Source organism: Salmo trutta, chromosome 16 (genome assembly GCF_901001165.1).
Source record: "Salmo trutta chromosome 16, fSalTru1.1, whole genome shotgun sequence".
Taxonomy (NCBI): domain Eukaryota; kingdom Metazoa; phylum Chordata; class Actinopteri; order Salmoniformes; family Salmonidae; genus Salmo; species Salmo trutta.
The window spans coordinates 424,175-436,468 of record NC_042972.1 but is presented as its reverse complement, the minus strand read 5'-3'; positions in this window follow the sequence as shown (position 1 = coordinate 436,468).

Here is a 12,294-nt window from a genome sequence, read left to right as displayed (position 1 = left end):
ATAGGCGAACATGTAGTTGTAGCTAGTTAATAAAGAGTTATGTTAAGAAACATCCTGTAGTTCTGCATTTTATTATTTTGTACAAAGTGTACAAAACAAGACATGGTGTCAGAGTAAATGGTCTTAAAATATGGATTTTTCTGGAGTTCCTTCACCTCGAATGGACTGGGAGTCTACAAACTTACCCGATGCATGGCGTAAGTACAAACAGCATGTGGAGCTAATGTTCACGGGTCCTCTGAAGGAAAGAGGAGAAGAGGAAAAATGTAGCTACCTGCTCCTCTGGATCGGTGAAAAAGGGAGAGATATTTACAACACATGGACACTTACCGAGGCTGAATCAAAGGTACTGAAAACATACTACGATCGTTTTGAAGCATATGTTGTGCCGAAGACTAATACAATTTTCGCTAGGTACAAATTCCATGAGAAAGTACAGGGAGCTAGCGAGTCTTTTGAACAGTTTGTGACTGAGCTGCGTCTGCTTGTGAAAGACTGTGATTATGCAAACAAGGATGAGATGGTCAGGGACCGTATTGTATTTGGAATACACTCACCGCGAGTGAGAGAGAAACTTTTGAATGTTGGGTCTGAGCTAATGCTAGACAAAGCTATCGACATAGCCAGATCTCACGAGCTAGCACAGGCTCAGATGAAAACCATTTCGCGCCGCAGCATGAGCGCATCACGTGAACAAGCAGTGCACGCAGTCAGACATCAAAGCACACCTCCGGTGCCCACAGAGCGCGTTTCAGAACGGAGAGAGACATAACTCCAAAACAGAGCGACACAGACTCAAAACGCCCCAAAACATGTGGATATTGTGGATACAAAGTGAGTGGCGAACAAGGAAATTGCCCAGCTAAAGGCAAACAGTGTACTAAATGTGGTAAATGGAATCACTTTGCAAAAATGTGCAGAGCTTACCGTGGAAAAACTGTACACACAGTGAGTGAAGATGAAATGTCAAATGATGATGAACTGTTTATTGATTCAGTGACACAAAAAAGTCACATATCAGAGACAGAGCAAGCCTTTGCTGACATTGAGATAGGAACACAAGGCACAAAGCTAAAGTTCAAACTAGACACTGGTGCACAAGTAAACATTATTCCTCTGAATAAGTACCGCAGCTTGACATCTGAGTGCGAGCTACAGCCCACCATGCGCAGACTGACTGGTTATGGTGGTGAACAGCTCCCAGTAAAAGGCACATGCATTTTTAAATGCAAATACAAGGAAAGTGACATGATGTTGGACTTTTACATTGTTGACACTAGAGCACCTGCAGTGCTAGGTCTTAAAGCATGTTTAGAGATGGACCTCATCAAGCTAGTTTTATCAGTAACAGCACCAGTAGAGACAGAAAATGTACTGGAGGAGTTTGCTGATGTCTTTACAGGAATAGGATTATTCCCAGGAGAATGTACCATTCACCTTGACCCAGACGCAACCCCTGTGGTCTACCCCCCGAGAAAGATTCCCCTTGCTCTCCGTGCCCGTCTGAAGAAAGAGTTGGAGAGCATGGAGCAATCTGACATAGTCACCAAGGTTACAGAACCGACTGACTGGGTAAACGCGTTAGTGGTGGTGGAGAAACCACGCACAGGCAAGCTCCGAGTATGCCTCGACCCAAGAGACTTGAACAAGGCTATCAAACGGCCCCATTACCCTTTACCGACGCTAGATGGCATCACACACAAGCTAGCGGGAGCACACTACTTCAGTGTCATGGACGCTAGATCAGGCTACTGGGCTATCAAGCTCACAGAAGAGTCATCTAAGCTCACAACATTCAACACACCGTTTGGACGCTACAGGTTCCGTCGCCTGCCTTTTGGGATTATCTCAGCCCAAGACGAGTTTCAGCGAAAGATCGACGAAGTGTACGAAGGCCTCGACGGAGTTGTGGCAATTGTGGATGACATCCTTGTCTATGGTCGAACCAAAGAGGAGCACGACCGAAACCTCCGCGCGATGCTGCAAAGATCCCGCGAGAGAGGAGTCCGGCTCAACCCAGAGAAGAGCACAGTCGGCGCTACAGAGGTCAGCTACTTCGGACATCTTCTCACAGCGGATGGAATCAAGCCAGATCCACAGAAGATCTCAGCCATAAAAGAAATGGAGCCACCAAAAAACTGTGCAGAGCTGGAAACAGTGCTTGGCATGGTCAACTACTTATCCAAGTTCGCACCCAGCCTCTCCAATGCTAATGCACCCCTGCGTCAACTGCTAAAGCAGTCCAGTGAGTTTCTTTGGGACAAGCAACACGACATTGCTTTCCAGAATGTGAAAGACTTGATCACGAGAGAACCAGGACCAATCCTTGCCTACTACAACCCCAACAAAGAGCTCAGACTCCAAGTGGACGCGTCGAAGTATGGACTAGGTGCAGTGCTACTGCAAGAAGGAAAGCCCATCGGCTACGCTTCCAAATCTCTCACAGACTGTGAAATCAACTACGCTCAAATTGAAAAGGAGCTCTATGCCATTCTGTTCGGATGTAAACGTTTCCATCAGTACGTATATGGACGACAAGTCATTGTGGAATCCGACCACAAGCCCCTTGAGTCAATCATGAGGAAAGCACTAGCTGCAGCCCCGCCAAGGCTGCAGAGAATGATCCTTCAACTACAAAAATACGACTTCACAATCACTCACCGTCCAGGCAAAGACATCCCTGTCGCATACACACTCTCCAGGAAGTTTCTTACCTACAAGGACAGCAGCCTCAGTGAAGGCATGGACATGCAAGTACACACTGTGTACAGCAACTTACCAGTTAGTGACACAAAACTGAAGGAGATCCAAGCAGAAACAGAAAAGGACTCTCAACTCACACAGCTGAGGGAAGTCATACAGGATGGATGGCCTGAGGAGAGGAGAAAATGCCCTCAGAGCGTCTCAGAATTCTGGAACCATCGTGATGAACTATCACAGATCAACGGAATCCTTTTCAAAGGAGAGAAAATCATTATTCCTACCAGTCTCAGAGAAGAGATTTTGACAAAGATCCATGCTGGACACATGGGCATGGAAAAGTGCAAACAGAGAGCACGGGACATTATGTTTTGGCCTGGAATGTGCAAACAAATTATCAACCTAACCAACTAATTATCTAACTAACTAAAGAACTAATTATCTAACTAACTAAAGAACTAATTAACTGACTAACTAACTGACTAAAGAAATAAAAGAAGTCAGAAGAAAATTGCAGCTTATGCCAAGGAAGGCATAAACAAACTTCAAAGGAAATATTTCTCTGCAGCACTGACCAGAGCGCAGGCCAAGAGAAACAAGAATGATGTACTTCCTGAAGTTCAGAAGGAAAGTCAGAGTGATGCACAGCAAAGCAGGCAAAATAACCCAGATGAACCTAAGACTAAGATCCGAAGACCACCAGCTGGCTCTGCGGTAACAAAACTGATTGACATCAGGAAATTCAGCAGCCTGACCAGGCTGATCCGAGTCACTGCCTGGGTTTGGAGAGCTGCAACGAAATGGAAAGAAGTGTTGACCAGGAATTCAGCCTCAGATAAACCAAAGTGGGAGGAAATTCTTTCAACAAACTGGAAGTCCAGAGGCAAACAAGCTGTACTCACTGTTGGGGAGTGTGAAGATGCACTAAGAGACCTGTTCCTTGCAGCTCAAGAAGGTATAACCTTTCAAGGCACCACTCTCAACAGACTCGCTGTTTACAGAGATGAAGAGACTGGGCTCTTGGTTTGTGGAGGGAGGTTCAAGATCTTTGATGAGGACGAGACTGCTGTACCAATTCTACCATATGAGGCATGGATATCCACTCTCCTAGCCCAAGAGGCCCATGATGCAAACCATGAAGAAATAGCAGGTACACTCCTCCGGATGAGGAAGAAAGCCTGGGTGATAAAAGGCCGGAAGCTGGCTAAAAAGAGAGTTGACAACTGTGTGGTGTGCAGAAAGGCTAGGGCCAGAAAGTGCCAACAGATCATGAGTGACCTTCCACCCGAGCGTATAACACCAGCCAGACCATTTGAGTACACAACAGTGGACTTATTTGGACCATATGAAGTCAAGGACGAGGTGAGAAAGAAAGTCAAGCTCAAGGTGTGGGGAATTGTCTTCTGCTGTATGGCATCCAGAGCAATACACACAGATGTTGTCAGTGACCAGTCAACTGAAGGCTTCTTACTGGCCTACCAAAGATTCACGGCACTGAGAGGGCATCCAAAGAAACTGTGGTCAGATCCTGGAAAGAACTTTGTGGGCGCCAGACCTGCCCTCAAAGAGCTCTACCACTTCCTGGATCAACAAATTACATCTGAGCTTGAAAATGAAGCTTCAAAGCATGGAACAGAGTGGAGCTGGAAGATCCACCCAGCAGACTCCCCTCACAGGAATGGTGCTGCAGAAGCAGCTGTTCGCACTGTGAAGCGGGCCTTGCACAATATGAGAGGGGAAGGACTCTTCACATGGAGTGAGTTTCAAACATTTATGTTCATGGCTGCTAACCTTGCCAATGAAAGGCCCATAGATGCCAGGACTCAGAGCCGGGAGGACTGCATAGAATACATCAGCCCCAATTCTCTTCTGCTTGGAAGGACTGGACCTAGGGGAGACTTAGGAAGCTTTGAGTTTGAAGACTACTCCTACAAACGGTTAACGGTTCCTCATCCCATGAGGATGAGGAACCAGGCAGATTGTTTCAGAAAGATGCTCGATGCCAACGATGACTACAGGATTGGACTGGAGGCTGACATGACTGAGGAGTTGTAAACCACGCGGAGCGGCCTGGCCCTGAGGATAAACGGCTTCAGATCCAGAAATAAGCTGTTGACGCAGAGGAAGTCAAGATGGCGGAAGATGTCCTGGGGAAGTCGGTCCAGCAGCTCAAAAAGGAGAGGACCACTGCAAAAAGCAGCTTCACCAGACAAGCCAACTTCATTTCAAGAGGAGCAAGCAGCATGCTTCAAGTGGAGTTAAAGGAGGAATTCGCTAAGCTTTCAGTTTGTTGAAAGAATTTCCTCCCACTTTGGTTTATCTGAGGCTGAATTCCTGGTCAACACTTCTTTCCATTTCGTTGCAGCTCTCCAAACCCAGGCAGTGACTCGGATCAGCCTGGTCAGGCTGCTGAATTTCCTGATGTCAATCAGTTTTGTTACCGCAGAGCCAGCTGGTGGTCTTCGGATCTTAGTCTTAGGTTCATCTGGGTTATTTTGCCTGCTTTGCTGTGCATCACTCTGACTTTCCTTCTGAACTTCAGGAAGTACATCATTCTTGTTTCTCTTGGCCTGCGCTCTGGTCAGTGCTGCAGAGAAATATTTCCTTTGAAGTTTGTTTATGCCTTCCTTGGCATAAGCTGCAATTTTCTTCTGACTTCTTTTATTTCTTTAGTCAGTTAGTTAGTCAGTTAATAACTAACTAAAGAACTAATTAACTGACTAACTAACTGACTAAAGAAATAAAAGATGTCAGAAGAAAATTGAGTTGTCCCTTGCGTCCTTCAGTCCTTAAAGGCCTTTTTCAAGTTTGGGCAAAGAGCTGCAGTGTGAACCATACACAACTTGACAGTTGTCACCACCTGCTATCACAAATGTGCACCAGTATATATGTTCCCCAGGGAAACACAAGCTAATGATGGGTTCCACAATGCATACACTCTTTCGCCCCCTGCTGGTGTTTCATCTTTGAAATCAGTTGAAAATCTGAACGCCTTGAATATCAATACCTGTCTTTTGACGCAACAGACATTGTTGGTAGATGCACCATCTGTCTTGAAAGACGCCCCTCAAACACCAAAGAGCCAATGTTACCTCACTGTATCCCAGACCGACCCTGGCAGGTCGTGGCAACCGATCTGTTCACCTGGAACAGCGAGGACTACATCGTAACAGTGGACTACTACAGCAGATACTTCGAACTCGACAAGCTTCACAGCACCACATCTGCAGCTGTGATACACAAGCTGAAAGCAGCCTTTGCCAGGCATGGCATTGTAGAGACTTTAATATCTGACAATGGGCCCTGTTACAAATCAAATGAGTTTGAATCCTTCACAAAAGCATGGGAGTTCACACATGTCACCACAAGCCCACATTACCCTCAAAGTAATGGCCTTGCTGAAAAATCTGTGCAGATTGCTAAATCACTAATGGACAAAGCAAAAGCAGACAAGAGAGACCCCTATCTCAGTCTCCTTGAATACCGCAACACTCCAGTTGACAACTTCAAATCACCAGCCCAGCTGTTGATGAGCCGCAGACTTCGCTCAACCCTTCCCAGCACCAACCAGCAGCTGCAACCTGAGGTCGTCAGCTACAAGGAAATGCATGAAAAACGTGCACAGAGACAACAACAACAAAAGCGATACTACGACAGGTCAGCTAGACCACTGCCACCACTGATCGACGGAGAGTCAGTTAGAATCCAGGAGCATGGCCTCTGGAAACCAGCAGTCGTCATCCAGCCAGCTGACACTGAACGTTCATATCACGTCCGCACAGCAGAAGGAGCAGTGTACCGCCGCAATCGTCGTCACTTACTGAACACAAAAGAACAACACACTGATGAGATGAACTGTTCCCCTGAAAGAGAACGTGATGGACTAAACACACACACAGCACAACATACACCACACTTACCTACAACACCACAAGAGCTGTTGACTGACACAGAAGCATGCTCAACATCATATCGCACAAGGTCAGGAAGAGAGGTCAAGCCCAGAGTTGTCCTCGACCTGTGAGATGTCAAAGGGTGTAGGCGGATCGCTGCCCTAAAAGAGTTCCAGACTGTAAACTTGTTATTGAAAGTTTTTTGACATGCTTTGGTATTGTATTTGTTTGAAATGTTAAGATGTCATTTCTACAGTGTAAGCTGAGTTGCTGAAAATCCCTTGTTTGAAAAGTAACAGTATGTTGGATCATTGTTTCAGAGTCTATGTTGATTCAGTTGGTGTATTATGCAATATAAATGGTTACTTACCTTGAGTTCAAACTACAGAGCATGTATTCAAAAGAAAAGCTTAGAATATGTAAAACATTTTTGTATTTTGTTTTAAAAGAAGGGGAATGTAATATTCATATGTGAATACATACTGAATTATAATTGGATGCATTTTACCGCCGTATCCTACTGTGTAGTGATTTGTTAAGACCACCCAGACGGTTAGGTCATGGTCAGTTGATCGTGGTTGGAGATAGGCGAACATGTAGTTGTAGCTAGTTAATAAAGAGTTATGTTAAGAAACATCCTGTAGTTCTGTGTTTTATTATTTTGTACAAAGTGTACAAAACAAGACAACCGTAATGACAACATTTTAAATATTTAGTTTTTAGTTGGCTTGGCGCTCCAGTTCAACTGACTCACTGACTAGGCAGGTTAGCATGAGAGCCCTGTAGAGTGAGGCTCCCTCCGCCGGCCGAAACAAGCGCAACACCCCTTGACTAGAAATATTGTAAATTATTACAAAATGACAAAGATTAAGCTACCATATATCTCACATTTCAGTTTATCAACACGGGGAACCCAAACATGAGCAAAAAAAAACTTTACTATTAATACAGAAAGTATGCCCCTTTTTCACAGCAACTATTTCCCTTTTTCGTTACAGACAAATTAGGATCAACAATAGTATTCTGCCTCTGATTTTTCAGGAACTTGTCCATACTGGTATATAACTTGATCAATTTAATACCAACCAACCTCGTTTGACCTTGGGGGGCTTATTTATTTAATGCATTATACTGCCATTGTACTATGGTAATGCACAATTAATAAAGATGGTACCATATGATCATTATTGGTACCATTTATTATAGTTGTGCCTTACCATGGTAGAAGGTATAATGCAGGTTAGAACCATGGTAATTCCATGATCCACATTTACCATGGTATAAATGAGGCAATACCATGGTATTATTTAGGTGCATGGCAATATTTTATTTTATTTAACTAGGCAAGTCAGTTAAGAACAAATTATTATTTACAATGACGGCCTACCAAAGGGCAAAAGGCCTCCAGCAGAGATGGGGGCCTGGGATTAATTAATAAACACACATCACGATGAGAGAGACAACACTACATAAGGAGAGACCTAAGACAACAACATAGCAAGGCAGCAACACATGACAACATGGTAGCAGCACAAAACATGGTACAAACATAATTGGGCACGGACAACAGCACAAAGGGCAAGAAGGTAGAGACAACAATACATCACGCAAAGCAGCCACAACTGTCAGTAAGAGTGTCCATGATTGAGTCTTTGAATGAAGAGATTGAGATAAAACTGTCCAATTTGAGTGAGTACCATCATACCTTAAAGCTAAAACCATGGTACATTTCCATGATTCAGATCTATAGCATGGTATACATTATGCAGAACCATGGTAGTACCATTTTGTAAGGGTATACTCTCACCAACTCAACCCCCAACCTCTTCCCCACCCAACCTGCCAAAATGTAAGGATCCATTCTCTCCACAAATCTCACTCCCACTTGACCAGAATCACCCTTTCCCTCCCGGGACAAGACCCGAACTCAGCGGTCCTCACCAAAGGTACTACATCCATACTCTAGTCAGGTTCCCTCTGAGCTCAGCGGTCATCACTGTACCTGCCACCACACCGCTTCCCTCTACACCCAGCTCCTTCTCTGTGGTCATCATAATTAATTCACCCTCACTCTTTTCACATTCACCCTCTAGCTCTTTCAAAAGTTCTGTGTGATCCTCCTTCCATATTCCCTCAAAACATCTTCCACCATCTTCTCCTTCACCAGATCTTCCAGAAGGCTTGTGCAATCCCCCACTACATATTTAATCATAATATGTTCCACATTTTTCCTGTTGTCCACCATCTTCTTTCAACACCGCACAGTGGACATGAATTGTGGATCCGGCCAGTGGGTTTCTTCTATGATATCATGGCGGTCCGCAAACTACCGTTGAAGTGCATGCCGCCACCTACTGTGCTGGAATGTCGATCAATCATGATCTGTCCAATCCTGTACTGCCATGAAAATGTTTCTTATAAACCAAATAAATCCCTACCACCCCCCCCCCCCCATTAACCTCTATATCATACTGAAACACTCCACCCTTGGGATTGTTCAGCATGTCAACAACCATTTCAACAGTAACATCTGTTACCCCCCATATCTATTTTGCCGTCTCCCCAATAACCTTCAACCTGGCATTTCTGCTTTCCACAACCCGAGTCGTATTGATAACCTTACCAATAAAGGCTATGAAGTCAACTTAATTCATTACCAGAGTGTTCTTTGACACCCTACATTCATGAGCACCAGATTTCTGAACAGGCCTCCAAACCATTCCAGGACCATGAGAAGCACCAGCCCTGACAGCAGGTCCACTTACTACAGATACATCCATCAGTCTGACAGCAGGTCCACTAACTACAGGTACATCCATCAGCCCTGACAGCAGGTCCACTTACTACAGGTACATCCATCAGTCTGACAGCAGGTCCACTAACTACAGGTACATCCATCAGCCCTGACAGCAGGTCCACTAACTACAGATACATCCATCAGTCTGACAGCAGGTCCACTAACTACAGGTACATCCATCAGTCTGACAGCAGGTCCACTTACTACAGGTACATCCATCAGCCCTGACAGCAGGTCCACTAACTACAGGTACATCCATCAGCCCTGACAGCAGGTCCACTAACTACAGATACATCCATCAGTCTGACAGCAGGTCCACTAACTACAGGTACATCCATCAGTCTGACAGCAGGTCCACTTACTACAGGTACATCCATCAGCCCTGACAGCAGGTCCACTAACTACAGATACATCCATCAGTCTGACAGCAGGTCCACTAACTACAGGTACATCCATCAGTCTGACAGCAGGTCCACTTACTACAGGTACATCCATCAGCCCTGACAGCAGGTCCACTAACTACAGGTACATCCATCAGCCCTGACAGCAGGTCCACTTACTACAGGTACATCCATCAGTCTGACAGCAGGTCCACTAACTACAGGTATATCCATCAGTCTGACAGCAAGTCCACTAACTACAGATACATCCATCAGTCTGACAGCAGGTCCACTAACTACAGGTACATCCATCAGTCTGACAGCAGGTCCACTTACTACAGGTACATCCATCAGCCCTGACAGCAGGTCCACTAACTACAGATACATCCATCAGTCTGACAGCAGGTCCACTAACTACAGGTACATCCATCAGTCTGACAGCAGGTCCACTTACTACAGGTACATCAATCAGCCCTGACAGCAGGTCCACTAACTACAGATACATCCATCAGTCTGACAGCAGGTCCACTAACTACAGGTACATCCATCAGCCCTGACAGCAGGTCCACTTACTACAGGTACATCCATCAGCCCTGACAGCAGGTCCACTAACTACAGATACATCCATCAGTCTGACAGCAGGTCCACTAACTACAGGTACATCCATCAGTCTGACAGCAGGTCCACTTACTACAGGTACATCCATCAGCCCTGACAGCAGGTCCACTAACTACAGGTACATCCATCAGTCTGACAGCAGGTCCACTTACTACAGGTACATCCATCAGTCTGACAGCAGGTCTACTTACTACAGGTACATCCATCAGCCCTGACAGCAGGTCCACTAACTACAGATACATCCATCAGTCTGACAGCAGGTCCACTTACTACAGGTACATCCATCAGCCCTGACAGCAGGTCCACTTACTACAGATACATCCATCAGCCCTGACAGCAGGTCCACTAACTACAGGTACATCCATCAGCCCTGACAGCAGGTCCACTTACTATAGGTACATCCATCAGCCCTGACAGCCGGTCCACTTACTACAGATACATCCATCAGCCCTGACAGCAGGTCCACTTACTACAGGTACATCCATCAGCCCTGACAGCAGGTCCACTAACTACAGATAGATCCATCAGCCCTGACAGCAGGTCCACTTACTACAGATACATCCATTAGCCCTGACAGCAGGTCCACTTACTACAGGTACATCCATCAGTCTGACAGCAGGTCCACTTACTATAGGTGCAGCCATGGAAGCTCCATCACATTGCTCCCACATTCAACATAATCATGTTCTCCTCCACACTTGGCACATCTTTCCTTTACACCGAGGAGCTACAGGTCCCATTTAAACATATTTCATTTCCTTCACATTGAGCAGCAACTGTATATAATAGGTGGTGTCAGAGGAAAGCCCATAACATTGGCAGAGACTCCAGTCATCCAAGTTATAGACTGTTTTCTCTGCTACCGCACAGCAAGCGGTACCGGAGCGCCAAGTCTAGGACCAAAAGGCTCCTCAACAGCTTCTACCCCCAAGCCATTAGACTGCTGAACAATTAATAAAATCGCCACTGGGCAATTTACATTGACCCCTCCCTTTTCTACACTGCTGCTACTCGCTGTTTATTATTTATGCATAGTCACTTTGTTACGAACCCCTTTCGCCCTGCAGTCTAGGGGGGATGGAAACAAGACCCGTAACATATCTCATGCAAATCACCCCAGTGAAAAAGTAACAGTGAGAACTAAAAACCACAGACAACCTAAATCTACCATCAAGCACTTGATGTTTATTGTTTAAACACACGGTAACTAACGGTAACTAACTAACCAAAAATACAGTGGGTGGTCCGCCCAGTTCTAACTAGGGTATCTAGACACTGTTTTCCTACGGGTAATGTAGGCCCATGTACGACTTGGCTGGTTATCCCCTTTTCCCACCAACAAACAGTCATACACCATAACAATACAATACAATACAATACAATACAATACAATACAATACAATACAATACAATACAATACAATACAATACAATACAATACAATACAATACAATACAATACCCACAGGATAACAGACAAAGTGACATGTAGGTGCAAAAACAAAAGAGAGATCTCCAGAGAGAAAAGATTGGGATACTTTTAAACCAAGGGAAAGGGGATGTGATTGGGTAAGGGAAAAGGAGCAGGTGTGTCTTCTGATTAGCGACTGATTGGGGTATGATGATTGCCACCTGTGAGGAGGGGAGAAGGAGAGAAAAGAAACTCACACAGGATACCTGTATCCGTAACACACTTCACCCCCACCTACATGTACAAACTACCTCAACTAACCTGTACCCCCGTGTAACTGTGTAGGTTCCGTCCCTCTCTTCGTTCGAACCAGGGACCCTTGCACACATCAACAACTGACACCCATCGAAGCATTGTTACCCATCGCGCCACAAAAGCCGCAGCCCTTGCAACGCAAGGGGAAACCCTACTTCAAGTCTCAGAGCGAGTGACGTCAC